This window comes from Pan troglodytes, chromosome 13 (genome assembly GCF_028858775.2).
Source record: "Pan troglodytes isolate AG18354 chromosome 13, NHGRI_mPanTro3-v2.0_pri, whole genome shotgun sequence".
Classification (NCBI taxonomy): domain Eukaryota; kingdom Metazoa; phylum Chordata; class Mammalia; order Primates; family Hominidae; genus Pan; species Pan troglodytes.
In genome coordinates, this window is record NC_072411.2 from 101,660,575 (window position 1) to 101,678,420 (window position 17,846).

The following is a 17,846-nucleotide window of genomic DNA, read 5'->3' on the forward strand; positions in this document are numbered from 1 at the left end:
CTTAGGATTCTTTCCTCTGTCTTAACTTTAGATAACCTGAGGACAATGTGCCTAGGTGATGATCTTTTTGCGATGGATTTCCCAGGTATTTTTGTGCTTCTTGTATTTGGCTATCTAGGTCTCTAGCAAGGCTGGGGAAGTTTTCCTCAATTATTCCTCCAAATATGTTTTCCAAACTTTTAGATTTCTATTCTTCCTCAGGAACACAAATTATTCTTAGGTTTGGTTGTTTAACATAATCCCGTACTTCTTGGAAGCTTTGTTCATATTTTCTTATTCTTTTCTCTTTCTCTTTGTTAGATTGGGTTAATTTGAAGACCTTGTCTTCAACCTCTGAATTTCTTTATTCTACTTATTCAATTCTATTGCTGAGACTTTCCGGAGCATTTTGCATTTTTATAAGTGTGTCCATTATTTTCTGAAGTTTTGAATGTTTTTTATTTATTCCATCTATTTCCTTGAATATTTCTCCCTTCACTTCTTGTATCATTTTTTGGATTTCCTTGCATTGGGCTTAGCCTTTCTCTGGTCCCTCCCTGATTAGCTTAATAACTAACCTCCTAAATTCTTTTTCAGGTAAATCAGGGATTTCTTCGTGGTTTGGGTCCATTGCTGGTGAACTAGTGTGATTTTGGGGGAATGTTAAAGAACCTCATTTGTCGTATTACCAGAGTCGGTTTTCTGGTTTCTTCCCATTTGGGTGGTTTCTGTCAGATGAAAGGTCTAAGGCTAAAGGCTGTTGTTCAGATTATTTTGTCCCACAGGGTGTTCCCTTGATGTAGTAGTCTCCCCCTTTTCCTATGGATGTGTCTTTCTGAGAGCCAAGCTGTAGTGATTGTTTTCTTGCTTTTGGATCTAGCCACCCAGCAAGCTTACCAGACTCTAGGCTGGTACTGGGGGTTGTCTGCACAGAGTCCTGTGATGTGAACTGTCTGTGGGCCTCTCAGCCATGGATAACAGCACCTGTTCTGATGGAAGTGGCAGGGGGGTGAAATGGACTCTGTGAGGGTCCTTAGCTTTGGTTGTTTAATGCACTATTTTTGTGCTGGCTGGCCTCCTGCCAAGAGATGGCACTTTCCAGAGAGCATCAGCTGTGGTAGTAAGGGGAGGAACAGGTGTTGGGCAGGGCCTTAGAACTCCCAAGAGTATATGCCCTTTGTCTTTGGTGGGTAGGGAAGGACCACCGGGTGGGGGTGGGGCTAGGCATGTCTGAGCTCAGACTCTCCTTGGGTGGGTCTTGCTGCGGCTGCTCTTGGGGATGGGGGTGAGGTTCCCAGGTCAATGCAGTTATAGCCCTCGGAGGATTACGACTGTCTTTACTGTGTCATGAAGGTTGTTAGGGAAGTGGGGGAAAGCCAGCAGTCACGGGCCTCACCCAGCTCCCACACAATCTGAAAGGCCAGTCTCACTCCCACCATGCTCCCCCTAACAACATCAAGTCTGTTTCCAGGCAGTGGGTGAGCAGGGCCACATCCCCAGCTGCAGAAGCAAATATGGCTTTCCTTCTTCCTCTGCCTGTGGAATCTGCACACCGGATTCACGCCCTCCCCAAGTTCTGGCCAGGAGGCCTCTCAATCAGTTCAAAGTGTTACAAAGTTCTGCTGGAGATTTCCTTCTCCCTGTGGCCTTTTCCCATCACCTCTGGCCACCCTCCCAAAGGACCCCTGTGAGGCCAGGCAAAAACGGCTTGCTAGGGAACTCACAGAGCTGCCATGGCTTTTCCTGTTGTTTCCTCTACCCCTGTATTTCTCTCGACTCTCTAAATTGACTCAACTCCAGGTAAGGTCAAAATCTTCTGTAACCTAGGACTTCCATTTCCCCAGTGGGGGTGTGTGTTCAGAGGTGGATGATCTCCCTTTTCCAGTTCTACAGTTTGGACACTCACAGTATATGGGGTGTCTCCTGGGTCCTTCAGGAGTATTCTGATTCCTTCAGGGTGGGTCCTCTCAGGTTTTCTGATTTGTTCCTGCAGTTGTTTTGGAGCAAAAATTCAGTGTGAACCTCCAAACACTGCTCTGTCTGTCCAAGTGGGAGCTGTAATCTAGTCCTGCCTCCCATCTGCCATGATCCCCCCCTCCTATTCATCTATTTTATTAAGTATTGATCAAATATGTAACACTAAATTGGAGTTGAGAGAAAGCAAAAGAATGCTATATAGACTTTGACAGTTGTTGCAAGGGCTCAGTGGTTGACAGAAAGGTACTAGAAGGCACAAAGAACAAAGTTCCTTTAATATCGGTAAAAGCTACAAGAACATAACTATATTAAGATGACCAATCACTGCCAAATGAAATCAGCTAACAAGGGTATGAATCATTTTGGGTCCTTCTAGAAGCTCCTTTTGCCATGTTCAGGAAGGTTTTAACCTCCAGCGCCACCCAGTTGTTCTGTAGTCTCTGACTGTTGGACTGTCTGACTTACTAGGTGCAAGTGACTGACTGGTGAGCACTTAAGCACTTTGCCACTGAAAGTATGTTGTGATCCACAATCTGCATTTTAACATCTCCAGATTTATTTGCACATGAAAGTCTGAGAAGCATTTCCCTGATACACTTCTAAGTGCTTACCTGGGAAATGAGTGAATTTAAGGTCAGTTCTCATAGAGTCATTTCCCCAGGTGACCTCCACCTCCTCCCCAAGCAGGACTAGGCTGTAAAGTCTGCTGAGTGTCATCTTGGCAGTCCTTGTTCTTGAAGAGCACGAAATCTTTTTAAGGAGAAGAAACTTGCCTAAAATAACCCAGTGTCAAAGTTACTGATTTGGTAACAAACATATGATTATTAACATGAGAAATACAGAAAATAGTACCCTAGAAGTTCAAATAAAAGGTACAAGTTTATAGGTAAAAGCTGACACAGATTTTGTTTTTTAAAGTCCTTTCTGAAGAATAGAAACTCAATTCAGGCTCTAAAGCAGTGGTTCTAACTTGAGCATGCATCAGAATTATCTGGTGCCCCACCCCAGAGTTTTCTATGCAGTTAAGTCTGAGATGGGGGCTGAGAATTTGCGTTTCTAACAACTTCTCAACCTCACCTCCACCTGCTCTGCTGATGCTGCCAGTGCAGGGACCACACTCTGAGAACCCCTGTTCCAAAGCAGTGGTTTTCAAACGGGTGGGGCAAGCAACATTGCTCCCAGGGGACATTTGGCAGTGTCTGCAGATATTTTCGGTGGTCACAAAGTGTGGGTGGGGGAACTACTGGCATCTGGTGGATGAAAGACACATTCTACAATGTGCAGGACATCCCTCCACAACAAAAGATTATCTGGCCCAAAATGTCAGTCTGCTGAGATTGAGAAACACTGCTCTAAAGCTCAACCTTGGCTGCCCATCAGAAACACCTGGGAAGACTTTAGACATCCTGATATCCAAACTGTACACCAGATCATTTAAACCAGAATCTCCAGGATTAGAACCTAGGTGATAAAAGTTTTTAAAGCTCCCCAGATAATTCTAACATGTAGCTGAAGCTGATGAGAATTCTTCTAAAGAATGGAAAATGTGTAAACAGACAAAACAGCTGAAAATCGTGCTGGTTAAAATATTTGCTTCCAGATTCACTCTCCATTTTTCTTTATTCTCTTCCAGTCTCCACGAGGCTGTCCAGAAACCAGATTACCCAGGGGCTGGCTCCCTTGCCCTCTGGCTTCTGGTTGGACTCAGCCAATAATTGGTACCACCTGGACATTGAAGGTGGAAAGGGAGAGATAACAGGTTATTATTTTTCCCACTTCCTCTGTGTGTTGCCATAATTCTGGCAGTAGTTTTGTTTCTCTATAGCTACATCTATTTGGGGGTGGCTGTTTATTTATTGCTTTAGCTCTCAGTGAGGTTCTGGCCACTCCTTATTCTCCTGTGTCCCTTCAGGCCTAGGGTGGCAAAAGTTTGCTGCTGCTGCTAGCTAATGTCTTGGTACTTCAATATGCATTATTGATTTCTCAGCTCTGCACACATCTCTGCAAATTATCCCTTAACTTAAAAGTCACCTCAAAATTCCAGGTGAATGTGCTGTCTGTTTCCTGTGCAGTCACATGGGGCTCCATGCTCAGAAAGGTCCCGTGCTTGGTTTAATGCTCTTCTGCAACAGTCTTGGAATTCTTAATATATTTGAACAAGAGGCCCTGCATTTTCTTCTTTCAGTGGGCCCTGAAAATTATGTAGTGACCCTGTTGCCAGGATTCTGACTGATATAAAGCTATTCTTGATAGAGAGGAAATGGCATGAATGAGACTTGAAGCTAAAAATGCACTTGCTGTATTTGAAGAACATTAAGTGTGGCTGTTTGTGACCTGGCTGGAAAGGACAACCCATCATCACATCTACTGGTAAACTTATGGTATCCAGAAAAAGCCAAAGGACTCTATTGCAAGAGAGCATCACATCTACTGGTAAACTTATGGTATCCAGAAAAAGCCAAAGGACTCTATTGCAAGACAGCATCACCTGGCTGCAGAGGTACCTAATTTGCCCTAGATGAGGTCATGATGCTTGCTGGTTCACAAGTAATCCGTTTTTTTGGTTTTTGTTTTTTTTAACCTAGTTTATTGAGGTGTAATTGACAAATAAAATTGTATATGTTTAAGGTGTATAATGTGATGATTTGACATACACATACGATGTGAGATAATTACCACAATCAGGTTAATTAACACATCTATCACTTCACAGAATTATGATTTTGTGTAGTGACAACACTTGAAATCTACAACACTCAGAAATTTTCAAATATACAATACACTATTGTTAACTATAGTCACCTGTTGTAGATCAGATCTCCAAAATTTATTCATCTTATAACTGAACATTTGTATGCTTTGACCAACATCTTCTCATTTCCCCCAAATGATAGGATTTTATTCCTTTTTATGACTAAATAATATTTCATCATGTATGTATAAAATTCACTCATCTCTCAACAGACACTTCGGTTGTTTCCCTGTCTTGACTGTTGTGAATAATTCTGCAATGAACATGGGAGTGCAGATATCTATATTTGACATACAAATTTCATTTTCTTTGGATATATTTCCATGAGTGGGATTGCTTGATCAATGACAGTTCTATTATTAATTTTTTGAGAAACCTCTATACTGTTTTCATAATGGCTATACCAATTTACATTCCCACCAACAGTGCACAAGGTTCTCTTCTCTCCACATCTTCATCAACACTTGTATCTCTTGTCTTTTTTAATAGTAGCCATATTAATAGATGTGAGGTAGTACCTCATACCTCTATGTGGTTTTGATTTGCATTTCTCTGTTGATCAGTGATATTGAGCACCTTTTCATATACCTATTGGCCATTTGTATTGTTGTTATTTTGTTTTGTTTTGTTTTTTTTACTGAGTTGTATGAGTTCTTTATGTATCTTAGATATTAACCCCTTACTGGATATATGGTTTGCAGATATTTTCTTTTATTTTATAGGTGGCCTTTTACTTGTTTCCTTTGCTGTGCAGAAACTTTTAGTTTGATGTATTTCCACTTGTTTATTTTTACTTTTGTTGCCTATGCTTTTTGTATCATATCCAAAAAAATCACTGCCAAGATCATTTTCAAGAAGCTTTTCTGCTATGTTTTTGTCTATGAGTTTTATAGATGCAGGTCTTATGTTTAAGTCTTTAATCTATCTTGAGTTAATTTTTGTGAGTGTTATTAGATAGGGGTCCAATTTCATTTTTTTACATGTGGACATTACAGTTTTCTCAACACAACACCATTTGTTGAAAAGACCATCCTTTCCCCTTGTTATTCTTGATACCCTTATCAAATATTATTTGACCATATATGCATAAGTTTATTTCTGGGCTATTATTCCATTGGCATATGAACAGGATTTATTCCAGGATAAATATGGAGTAACTTTATTTTTGATTATTTTGAGTGTCTGATTTTATGCCAGTAAGATATTGCTTTTATTACTACAGCTTTGTAATACAGTTTGAAAGCAAGAAGTGTGATGATGCCTCCAGTTTTATTCCTTCTCGAGATTTCTTTGGCTATTCAGGGTCTTTCTTGATTCCATATGAACTTTAAAATTGTTTGTTCTATTTCTGCAAAAAAAATGCCATTGAAATTTTGATAGGGATTCTATTGAATCTATAGAAAACTTGGGATGGTATGGGCATTTTAACAGTACTAATTCTTCCAACCCATGAACATGGGATATCTTTCCATTTAATTGTGCCTTCATCAATTTCTTCCATCAATATATTATAGTTTTCAGTGCATATATCTCTCATTTCCTTAAATTTTTTCTTAAGTATTTTATGTTTTGATGCTATTATAAATGGAATTCTTTTCTTTATATCTTTTTCAGATATTTTTGTCATTAATGTGTAGAAATTCAACGATTTTGTATATTGATTTTGTATCCTGCAACTTTACTGAATTCATTTATTAATTTTAGTTTAGTTTTAGATACTAAAGTTGTTTGGTATGGTCTTTAGGATTTCCTATATATAAAATCATGTTATCTGTAAACAGAATAATTTTACTTCTTCCTTTCTGATTTGGATGCCTTTTATTTCTTTTCCTTGCCTAATTTCTCTGGCTAGGACTTCCAGTACTATGTTGAATAGAATTGATGAGAGTGAGCACTCTTGTCCTATTCCTGATCTTAAAGGAAAAGCTTTTAGTTTTTCATAGTTGAGTATATAATATTATCTGTGAGTTTTACACGTATGGCCTTTTTATGTTAAGGTGCATTATTTTTATATCAATTTGTCGAGAGGTTTTATCATAAAAAGATGTTGAATATTGTCAATGCTTTTTATGCATGTATTGAGATAATCATGCTTTTTATCCATCATTTTGTTAATATGGTGTATCACATTTATTGATTTGTGCATGTTGAAGCATCCTTGCTTATGGGGATAAATCTCACTTGATCATGGTGTATGATTCTTCTAATGTGCTGTTGAATTTGGTTGCTAGTATTTTGTCAAAATTTTTTGCATCTATGTTCATCAGGGATATTGACCTGTACTTTTCTTTTCTTGTAATGTCTTTATCTAGCTTTATTATGGGGATAATACTGGCCTCATAAAATGAGGTTGGAACTGTTTCTTCCTCTTCAATTTTTTAAGAGAAGTGAAGAACACTTAGCATCAACTATTCTTTAAATTTTGGTAGAAATCACCAGTGAAGACTTATGCTCCTGGGCTTTGGCCTGTTGGGAGGTTTTTGATTACCAATTCAATCTTATTTGTTACTGGTCTGTTCAGGCTTTCTATTTTTTTCATGATTCTGATTCAGTATCCATAGATCATATGTTTCTAATAATTTATCCATTTCTTCTAGGTTATACAATTCATTGGTATATAGTTGTCCATAGTGGTCTTTTTTGTATTTCTGTGGTATCATTTGTAATGTCTCCTCTTTGTTCTTTTTATTTATTTGAGTCATCCCTTTTTTTGGTTAGTCTAGCTAAAGGTGTATCAATTTTGTTTATTTTTGTTAAAACTAACTCTTCGTTTTATTCTTTTTCATTGTTTCTCTGTTTTTGTGTTATTTATTTTAGCACTAATCTTTATTATTTTCTTTCTTCTGCTAACTTTGGGCTTGGTTTGTTCTTGTTTTTCTAGTTCCTTAAAGTGTAAAGTTAGATTATTTATTTGATATCTTTCTTTTTAAATATAGGCATTTATAGCTATAAACTTTCCTTTTATTTTTTATTTATTAATTTTTTTGAGACAGAGTTTCACTCTTGTTGCCCAGGCTGGGATGCAATGGCATAATCTCGGCTCATCACCACCTCTTCCTCCCGGGTTCAAACAATTCTCCAGCCTCAGCCTCCCGAGTAGCTGGGATTACAGGCATGTGCCACCATGCCTGGCTAATTTTGTATTTTTAGTAGAGATGGGGTTTCACCATATTGGTCAGGCTGGTCTCAAACTCCCGACCTCAGGTGATCCACCCGCCTTGGTCTCCCAAAGTGCTGAGATTACAGGTGTGAGCTATCACGCCCAGCCTAAATTTTCCTTTTAGAACTGCTTTTGGTGCATCCATATCTTTTAGTTTGTTGTGTTTTCAATTTTGTTTATCTCATAATAGCTTTAATTTCCCTTTTGATTTCTTTTTGACCTGTTGGTCATTCAGGAGCATGTTGCTTCATTTCCATGGATTTGTGAATTTTCTAATTTTCCTCTTGTTACTGATTTCTAGTTTCCTACCTTTGTGGTCAGAAAAGATACTTGATATGATTTCAGTCTTCTTGAAACACATAATTTATCCTGGAGACTGTCCCATATGCACTTGAGAAAAAGGTATACTCTGTTGCTGTTGGATAAAATGTCCTATATGTGTCTGTTAGGTCCATTGATTATACAATGGTGTTCAAATCCACTGCTTGCTTATTGATTTTCCTATGTGGTTGATCTATCCATTGTTGAGAGTGGGGTATTAAAGTATTCTGCTGTTACTATATTGCTGTTTATTTCTCCTTTCCGTTATTTTAATATTTGTTTTATATAGTTAAGTGCTCTTACATTTAGTGCATATATAGTTATAATTGTTATATATTCTTGACGAGTTGACCCATTTAACATTCTGTGATGATCTATTGTCTCTGTTGACAGTTTTTTATTGAAAGGCTATTTTTTTCTAATGTAAGTATAGCCACCCTGCTTTCTTTTGGTTACCATTTGCATGGAATTTTTTTTCTATTTTTTTCACCTTTCAGCCTATGCATGTTCTTAAAGCTAAAGTGAGTCTCTTGCGGGCAGCATGTACTTGGATCTTGTTTTTTTTGTTGTTTTTTTCAATCCATCTAGCTACTCTATGTCTTTTGATTGAAGAATTTAATTCATTTATATTTAAAGTAATTATTGATAGGTAAGGATTTGCTATTGACATTTTGTTAATTGTTTTCTGACTCTTTTGTATTTCCTTTGTTCCTTTCATTCTCTCTTGCTGTCTTCCCTTACAATTTGATTACTTTCTGTGGTGACAGGCTCTGATTTCTTTCTCCGAATCTTTTGTGTATCTACTACAGGTTTTTTTATTGTGGTTACCATGAGGCTGCATAAAACATTATAGTTATAACAACCAATTTTAAGGTCATACAACTTCATTTGCATATACAAATTGTATACTTTACTTCCCCTCCACACACATTTCAACTTATTGATGTTACAATGTAAATTTTTAAATATTATGTATCCAATAACAAATTACTGTGGCTTCAAAAATACATTTGTCTTTCACTCTTTTACTAGAGTTGAAAGCAGTTTATGCACAATTACAATATTACAGAATTCTGAATTTAACTATACTTTTTTTGCTAATGAGCTTTGTACAGTCATGTTTTTACATTTTTAATTAGCATCCTTTTCTTTTCAGCTGGAAGAACTTCCTTTATTATTTTTTTCCTTTTTTTTTTTTTTTTTTTTTGAGACAGAGTCTCACTCTGTTGCCCAGACTGGGATGCAGTGGCATGATCTCGGCTCACTGCAATCTCCGCCTCCCAGGTTCAAGCAATTCTCTTGCCTCAATCTCCTGAGTAGCTGGAATTATAGACATCTGCCACCACCCCTGGCTAAAGTTTTTTGTATTTGTAGTAGAGACGGGGTTTCGCTATGTTGGCCAGGTTGGTCTCAAACTCCTGACCTCAAGTGATTCACCCACCTCAGCATCCCAAAGTGCTGAGATTACAGGCATGAGCCACCAAACCTGGTTGATTTTTTTCCTATTATTTTTGAGACAAAGTCTTTCTCTGTTGCCCATGTGAAGTGCAATGGCACAATCACAGCTCATCGTAGCCTCGACCTCCCAAGCTCAAGTGATCCTCCCACCTCAGACTCCCAATGTGCTGGGGCTACAGGCATGAACCACCGTACCTGGCATCTTTATTATTTCTTGTAAGTCAAGTCTAGTGGTATTGAATGCCTCTAGTTTTTGTTTGTTTGGTAAAGTCTTTATCTCTCTTTCATTTCTGAAGAACAACTTTGCCAGATAAAGCATTCTTGGTTGACAGTTTTCCCCCCTTTCAGCACTTTGAATATATCATCCCACTCTGTCCTGGCCTGCAAAGTTTCTGCTCAGAAATTGTCTGATAGTCTTATGGTACTTTACTTGTATGTGATGTGAGTCAATTTTTTCTTCCTGATTTCAAAATTTTCTCTCCCTTTGTCTTTTTGACAACTTAATTATACTGTGTCTCAGTGTATTCCTTTTCTGGTTCAAACTATTTGGGGATTTTTGCACCTTATAAATCTAGATGTCCATTTCTCTCCCCAAATTTGGGGAGTTTTCAGCCATTTCTGGACTCTCTGTTCTTGCCTATTGGTCTGTTTATCTGTTTTTTCAACACCACCACACTATCTGGAATACTATAGCTGTATAGTAAGTCTTGAAATTGGGTAGTGTCAGTCCTTTAACTTTGTTCTTCTCCTGCAATATTGAGTTGACTGGGTCTTTTGCCTCTGCATATAAACTTTAGAATTGGTTTGCTGATATTCATAAAATAACTTGCCGAGATTTTTATTGGGATTGCATTAAACCTATAGATCAAGTTGAAAAGAATTGATATATGTTTTTAATTTCAAATTCCTCTTGCTCATTGCTGGTATATAAGAAAGCAATTGACTTTTGTATATTAATTTTGTATTTTGCAAGCTTTCTATAATCATTTATAAGTTCCAGGAGTTTTTGTTGTTGACTCTCAGATTTTTTATGTAAAAAATCATGTTATCTTCAAACAAAGAAAATTTTACTTGTTTAATCTCAATCTCTATAACATTTATTTATTTCATTTTCTTGTTTAATTGCATTAGCAAGGACTACCAGTACAATGTTGAAAAGCACTGATGAAAGAGGACATGCTTGCCTTATTCCCAATCTTAGTCACCATTAAGTATAATGTTAGGTATAGGTTTTTGTAGCTATTCTTTACCAAGCTGAGGAAATTCCCACTCTTTTCCTAGTTTGCTGAGAATTTTTATAATGAATGGGGGTTAGATTTTTATCAAATGCTTTTTCTGCATCTATTAATATGATTATGTGATTTTTTTCTTTTGCTTTTTGATGTGATAAATTACATTAATTGGTTTTCAAATGTTAAATCAGCCTTGCATACATGGGATAAATTCCACTTGGTCATGTTGTATATTTCTTTTTTTAAATTATTGGATTCAATTTGCTAATATTTTGTTGAGGAGTTTTGCATTTATAAATTCATGAGAGGTATTGGTCTGCAGTTTTCCTTTCTTGTAATGTCTGTGTGATTTTTGTCTTAGGGTAATGCTGGTCTCATGGAAAGAGTATTCCCTCTGTTTCTCTCCTTAGGAAGAGATTGCAGAAAATTGATGTAATTTCCTTCTTAAATATTTGGTAGAATTCACCAGTGAACCCATCTGTCATGGTAGGTTCATGACAGATGAGTCATTTCTTTTTTAGAATATTATTATTGATTTAACTTCTTTAATAGCTATAGACTATTTAGATTGTCTATTTCTTCATGTTTGGGTTTTGAAAACTTGTGTCTTCCAAAAAATGGGTCTATTTCATCTAGGTTATCAATTTAGTGAGTATAGAGTTGATCATAATATTTATTTATTATCATTTTAATGTGTATGGGGTCTGTACTGATGTTTCGTCTTTCATTTTTGATACTATTTGTGTCTTCCTTCTTTTTTTCTTAGCCTGGCTAGAGGCTTATCAATTGTATTCATCTTTTTAAAAAAACCAGCTTCTGGCCTTTTGCTTCTGGTTTTGCTGGTTTTTCTCTGTTGATTTCCTGGTTTTAAATTTCACTGATTTCTGCACTTATTTTTTACTATTTCTGCTTACTTTGGATTTAATTTTTTATTCTTTTCCTAGTTTCCTAAGGTGGAGACTTAGATTATTGAATCTTTCCTTTTTCTAATATATGCTTTCAATGCTATAAATTTCCTTCTAAGCACTGCTTTCACTTCATTCCCCAAATTTTGATAAGTTGTATTTTCATTTCCATTTAGTTCAAAATATCTTTAAACTTCTCTTGAAATTTCTTCTTTGACCACGTGTTATTTAGAAACATCTTGTTTAATCTCCAAGTATTTGGGGATTTCCCAGCTACCTTTTTGTTATCAATTTCTAGTTTAATTCCACTGTGGTCTGAGGGCAGACATTTTTTAATTTCTGTAATTTTAAATTTCTAAAGGTGTGTTTTCAGCAGCCCAGAATTTGATCTATCTTCATAAATGTTCCGTGTGAATTTAAGAAAAATGTGTAAACTGTTGTTGTTGGATGTAGTAGTCTATAGATGTCAATTATATACAGTTGACTGATGGGGCTGTTGAGTTAAATTATGTCCTTATTGATTTTCTGCCTGCTGGATCTGTTCATTTCTGACAGAGTGTTAAAGTCTGTAAGTACAAGAGTGAATTCATCTATTTTTCCTTGCAGTTCTATCAGTTTTTGTCTCACATATTTTGACAATCTGTTGTCATATATGTTAAAGTTTTTATATCTCCTTGGAGAACTGACCTCTTCATCATTATATAATGCTCCTCTTTATCCCTGATAACTTTCCTTGCTCTGAAGTCTGCTCTGTCTGAAATTAATATAGCTACTTTTACTTTTTAAATTAGTATTAGCATGGTATATCTATCTTCCTTCTTTTACTTTTAATCTATATATGTCTTTGTATTTAAAGTGGAATTCTTGCAGACAACATGTAGTTGGGTCTTTTTTTTAATCTACTCGTCAATCTCTGCCATTCAATTGGTTTATTTAGACTATTGACACTTAAAGTGATTATTAATATAGTTGGATTAATATCTACTACATTTTTACTGTTTTCTATCTGTTGCCATTTTTCTTTGTTTTTATTTTTGTCTTCCATAGTTTTTCTGCCTTTTGTTGTTTTAATTTAGTATTTTATATAACTCCATCTTCTCTCCTTTCTTAGCGTATTAGTCACGCTTCATCATGCTTCTTTTTTTTCTCTTTTAGTGGTTGTCTTAAAGTGTGCAATATACATTCACAACAAATCCAAGCCCACTTTAAAAAAACACTACACAACTTCACCATAGTGCAATTTCTTTTTTTTCTTTTTGTTTTTTGAAACAGGGTCTTGCTCTGTCACAATTTATTGTCTGTTGTTCTTTGTAATAACAGGATATTTCCAATTCTTCCCTTCCCTCCCTTGCCTCATTGCTGTCATTCATTTTACTTATATGTAAACGTATCTATATTTATATCTATAAAATTGAATACATTGTTATTATTTTGAACAAATTGTTGTGTTAGATTAATTAAGAATAAGTAAAATAAGTTTTTATTTTACTTTCACTTACACATTCCCCCATGCTGTTCCTTTATGTTGATTTGAATTTCTGACCTATATAATTTTTCTTCTCTCTAAAGAACTTTTCTTAACATTTTTTGCAAGGCAGGTATATTTGCAGCAAATGTCCTCATTTTTGTTTTGCTGAGAAATTATTGATTTTTCTTTCAGTTTTGGGAATAATTTCATAGGGTACAAAATTCAGGGTTGATGGGTTTTTTTCTTTAACTCTTTAAATGTTTCACTCCACTCTCTTCTTGCTTGTATAGTTTTCGGGGAGATGGATACAATTCTTACCTTTGCTCCTCTCTAGGTAAGGTGTTTTTACTCTGGCTTCTTTCAAAAATTTTAAAAAATCTTTGATTCTCTGAAATTTGAATATAAAATGCCCAGATTTTGTTTGGCAATTATCCTGCTTAGTGTTCTCTGAGATTCCTGGATCTATGGTTTGGCATCTGACATTAATTTAAGGAAATTCTCAGTCATTATTGCTTCCAGTATTTCTTCTGTTCCTTTTCCCTTTCTTCTCCATCTGGTATTTGCATTAAACAAATGGTATACCTTTTTTTAGTTGTCCTACAGTCCTTGGATATTCTGTTCTGTTTTTTCAGTCTCTTTTCTCTTTGCTTTTCTGTTTTGGGAGTTTCTGTTGTCATATATCTTCAAGCTCACAGATTATTTCCTCAGGAATGTCCAGTCTACTGATAAGCCCATGAAAGGCATTTTTCATTTCTGCTACAGTATTTTTTATCTCTAGTACATCTGTTTACTCTTTTTTAGAATCTCCATCTCTCTGCTTACATTATTTACCTGTTCTTGCATGTTGTCTCCTTTATCCATTAAAGCTCTTAGCATACTAGTAATTATTTGTTTTAATTCCTGGTTAAATATCAACCTTTCTGATGTATCTAACTCTGGTTGTGATGCTTGTCAGTCTCTTCAAACCATACTTGTTGCTTTTTTGGATACCTTATAATTTTTCTGTTAAAAGGTAGACATGATCTGTGGGGTAAAATGATGTACAGGGTAAATAGGCCTTTAATAATATGGTAGTAAGGCAAAGTGGTTTTCTATATTCCCGTGATTAGTTCTCAGTCTTTTAGGGAGCCTGTGCCCCTGAACTATAAGCTTTACCAGTGCTTCTCAGTTTTCTGCCCTCTCCCTGTGAGACAGGATGGGTGGAAAAAGTTGGAGTTGGGTATTTCTCCTTTTCCATGTGGAAAACTGGAGTTGTGCATTTCTCTTCCCCTTGGTGGGTAAGGCTCTGTTTAAACCCCAGCAGATTCGGGTCTGATAAAATAGTTTCTCCTGAGGACAGGCCTTGTTAAGAAGAACAGAATATGGAGGTTTCTGTTTGTGGGTGTCTATTCTAGTAAATTGTGATTCTCTGTGTTCCCCTGCTGGTCTTTCCAATTTTGAAGTTTTCCCTGTGTCCTCACTCCTCTTACAGATACAAGAAGAGTTGTTGGTTTTTTAGATTCTTCAGCTTTTTACTTCTTTTGCTTATTTTAACAAGAGTAATAATACCAAGTGTCAGCAAGTGTCAGTGAGAGTAAAAAATGATGCAACCACTTTAGACAAACAATCTGACAGTTTCTTATAAAGTTGAATATATACTTATCATAGAACCCATCAATTTCACTTTTAGGTACTTACCCAAGAAAAATGAAACCTATGTTCTCACAAAGACCAGTACATAAATGTTCATAGTAGCTTTATTCATAATAACCAAAAGTTGTGAACAGCCTAAATGTAACCTACTGATACAGGCAATGCAAATCAATCTGAAAACATGATGTTGTGTGAAAGAAGTCAGACACAAAAGAGTACATATTTTGTCATTGAATTTATATCAAATTCTACAACAGACAAAACTAATCTATTGTGGCGTAAAGTACATCAGTGTTTTCCTAGGGTCTGTAGGGGAGGGGATTGAATGCAAAGGAACATGAAGAAACTTTCTGGGTGATGTAGATGTTTTTATATCCTGATTGTGGTGATGGTAGTTCCACAGATGTACAGATTTGTAAAACTCATCTAAATGTACGCTTAAAATGGGTGCATTTTATTCATGTAAATCATACCTTGATAAAGTTGATTTTTTAAAAAAAGTAAGTTCTCATGGTAACTGAGAAACTATGACGATAATCTAATTCTCCAAACCACTGTGATATACTCAAGTCTAACTTACCAATGATAAATTAACCCCTTACACTTGAAGGCATTTAAGTAACTAGCTTCCTTTATTAATGAACTGAAATAACTTCCTATAATACCATCAGTAAAATAATTACATTCATTTCTCTTTCAGACTTACTAAATAAATGCTACTACTTTCAAATAACCAAGGAATAAAAGAATTTATATTTAAAGGGTTTGGAGAGTAAACATTTTACAGTATTTATAACATTCCCTAAGTAAATAAAATAAAGCATTTAAAAATTACTTCCTTTATGTTTTAAATATGCTGTATTATGTTGAATGGCCTTTAAACACAAAACCCAGCACATGAGAAGTTCCAAGGTGTCATCTAGGTCTTCACTTCTGTGTCTGCTCTGAGTTGTTACAGAAAATTGCCTACACTTGGGGAGCGCGGCGCCCCGGCTGCCGCAGAACCGAGCCGAGCCAGACGAGCCCCCGCGGCGCCCAAGCGCGGGCCCGGGCCCCAGCCGCCGCCGGGCGCGGCATTTTTATTCAAGCGACGATAACGGAGCCCGGCCGCGCCCGGTGCATTGTGGGAACGGCCCGCGACCCGTTTTCGGGAGGAGGCGGAGGGCGCGAAGCGAGCTGGTGGATCCGTAAAGAACCCAGCCAACCCCCAGAGGGAGGGGAGCGGCTGAGCTGTGAGGAGAGCGGGGCACAAGAACCATGTGTACGCGGGAGTCCTTTTAACCCAGAAAGTTACGAATTGGACAGGAGCTTCTGGCTAACCAGATTCACTGAACTGAAGGGCACAGGTTGCAAAGTGCCCCAAGATGTCCTGCAAAAATTTCTGGAATCTTTACAGAAGAACCACTTCCAAGAAGATGAGCAGTTTCTGGGAGCCGTTATGCCAAGGCTTGGCACTGGAATGTATAATTGTGTCATTCCTTTGAGGCACGGTGGGCTTTCCTTGGTTCAAACCATAGATTACGTTTACCCGATCGTAGACGACCCTTACATGATGGGCAGGATAGCATGTGTCAGTCAATGTCCTCAGTGACCTCTACGCAACGAGGGTCATGGAATGCAACAATATGCTGATGCTCCTTGGAGTCAGTAATAAAATGACTGACAGGGAAAGGGATAAAGTGATGCCTCTGATTATCCAAGGTTTTAAAGACGCAGCTGAAGAAGCAGGAACGTCTGTAACAGGCGGCCAAACAGTTCTAAACCCCTGGATTGTCCTGGGAGGAGTTGCTACCACTGTCTGCCAGCCCAATGAATTTATCATGCAGACAATGCAGTGCCAGGAGACATGCTGGTGTAGACAAAACCCCTGGGGACACAGGTGGCAGTGGCTGTGCACCAGTGGCTGGATATTCCTGAGAAATGGAATAAGATTAAACTAGTGGTCACCCAAGAAGATGTAGAGCTGGCCTACCAGGAGGCGATGATGAACATGGCAAGGCTCAACGGGACAGCTGCCGGACTCATGCACACGTTCAATGCCCACGCGGCCACTGACATCAAGGGCTTTGGGATTTGGAGCCATGTGCAGAACCTGGCCAAGCAGCAGAGGAACGAGGTGTCATTTGTAATTCACAGCCTCCCGGCGCTGGCCAAGATGGCTGCAGCGAGCAAGGCGTGCGGAAACATGTTCGGCCTCATGCACAGGACCTGCCCAGAGACCTCAGGCGGCCTTCTGATCTGTTTACCACATCAGCAAGCAGCTCGGTTCTGTGCAGAGATAAAGTCCCCCAAATATGGTGAAGGCCACCAAGCATGGATTATTGGGATTGTAGAGAAGGGCAACTGCACAGCCAGAATCATAGACAAACCCTGGATCATCGAGGTCGCACCACAAGTGGCCACCCAAAATATGAATCCCACACCCGGGCCACCTCTTTTTTTTTTTTTTTTTTGAGACGGAGTCTCGCTCTGTCGCTTAGGCTGGAGTGCAGTGGCGCCATCTCGGCCCACTGCAAGCTCCGCCTCCCAGGTTCACGCCATTCTCCTGCCTCAGCCTCCGGAGTAGCTGGGACTACAGGCGTGCACCACCACGCCCGGCTAATATTTTTTTGTATTTTTAGTAGAGACGGGTTTTCACCGTGTTAGCCAGGATGGTCCCGATCTCCTGACCTTGTGACCCGCCCCCCTAGGCCTCCCAAAGTGCTGGGATTACATGCTTGACGGGGCCACCTCTTAATCTAGACAGAAATAGCTGTTTGGTTTTGTTTTTAAATAGATCTATTTCCTTTATCATCACTTCAATTAAAGACTATAAACAACAGAAATCTCATTGTGTCTACACATCGGGTGACCTTAGGTCGGTTTGTAAGTGGACACAATTAATAAAATAAAATCCGTCACCTTTTTTTCCTGTTACATTAACTGAGGATGCACCCAATCTTGAGGCAGCTTCTGAGTTGAG

At 37.8% G+C, this 17,846-nt stretch overlaps 1 pseudogene; it reads left to right on the plus strand.

Annotated features, from left to right (window-relative positions):
- Positions 1-3,050: 3,050 nt before the first annotated feature.
- Positions 3,051-17,298, plus strand: LOC460109 (selenide, water dikinase 1-like; annotated as a pseudogene).
- Positions 17,299-17,846: the final 548 nt, after the last annotated feature.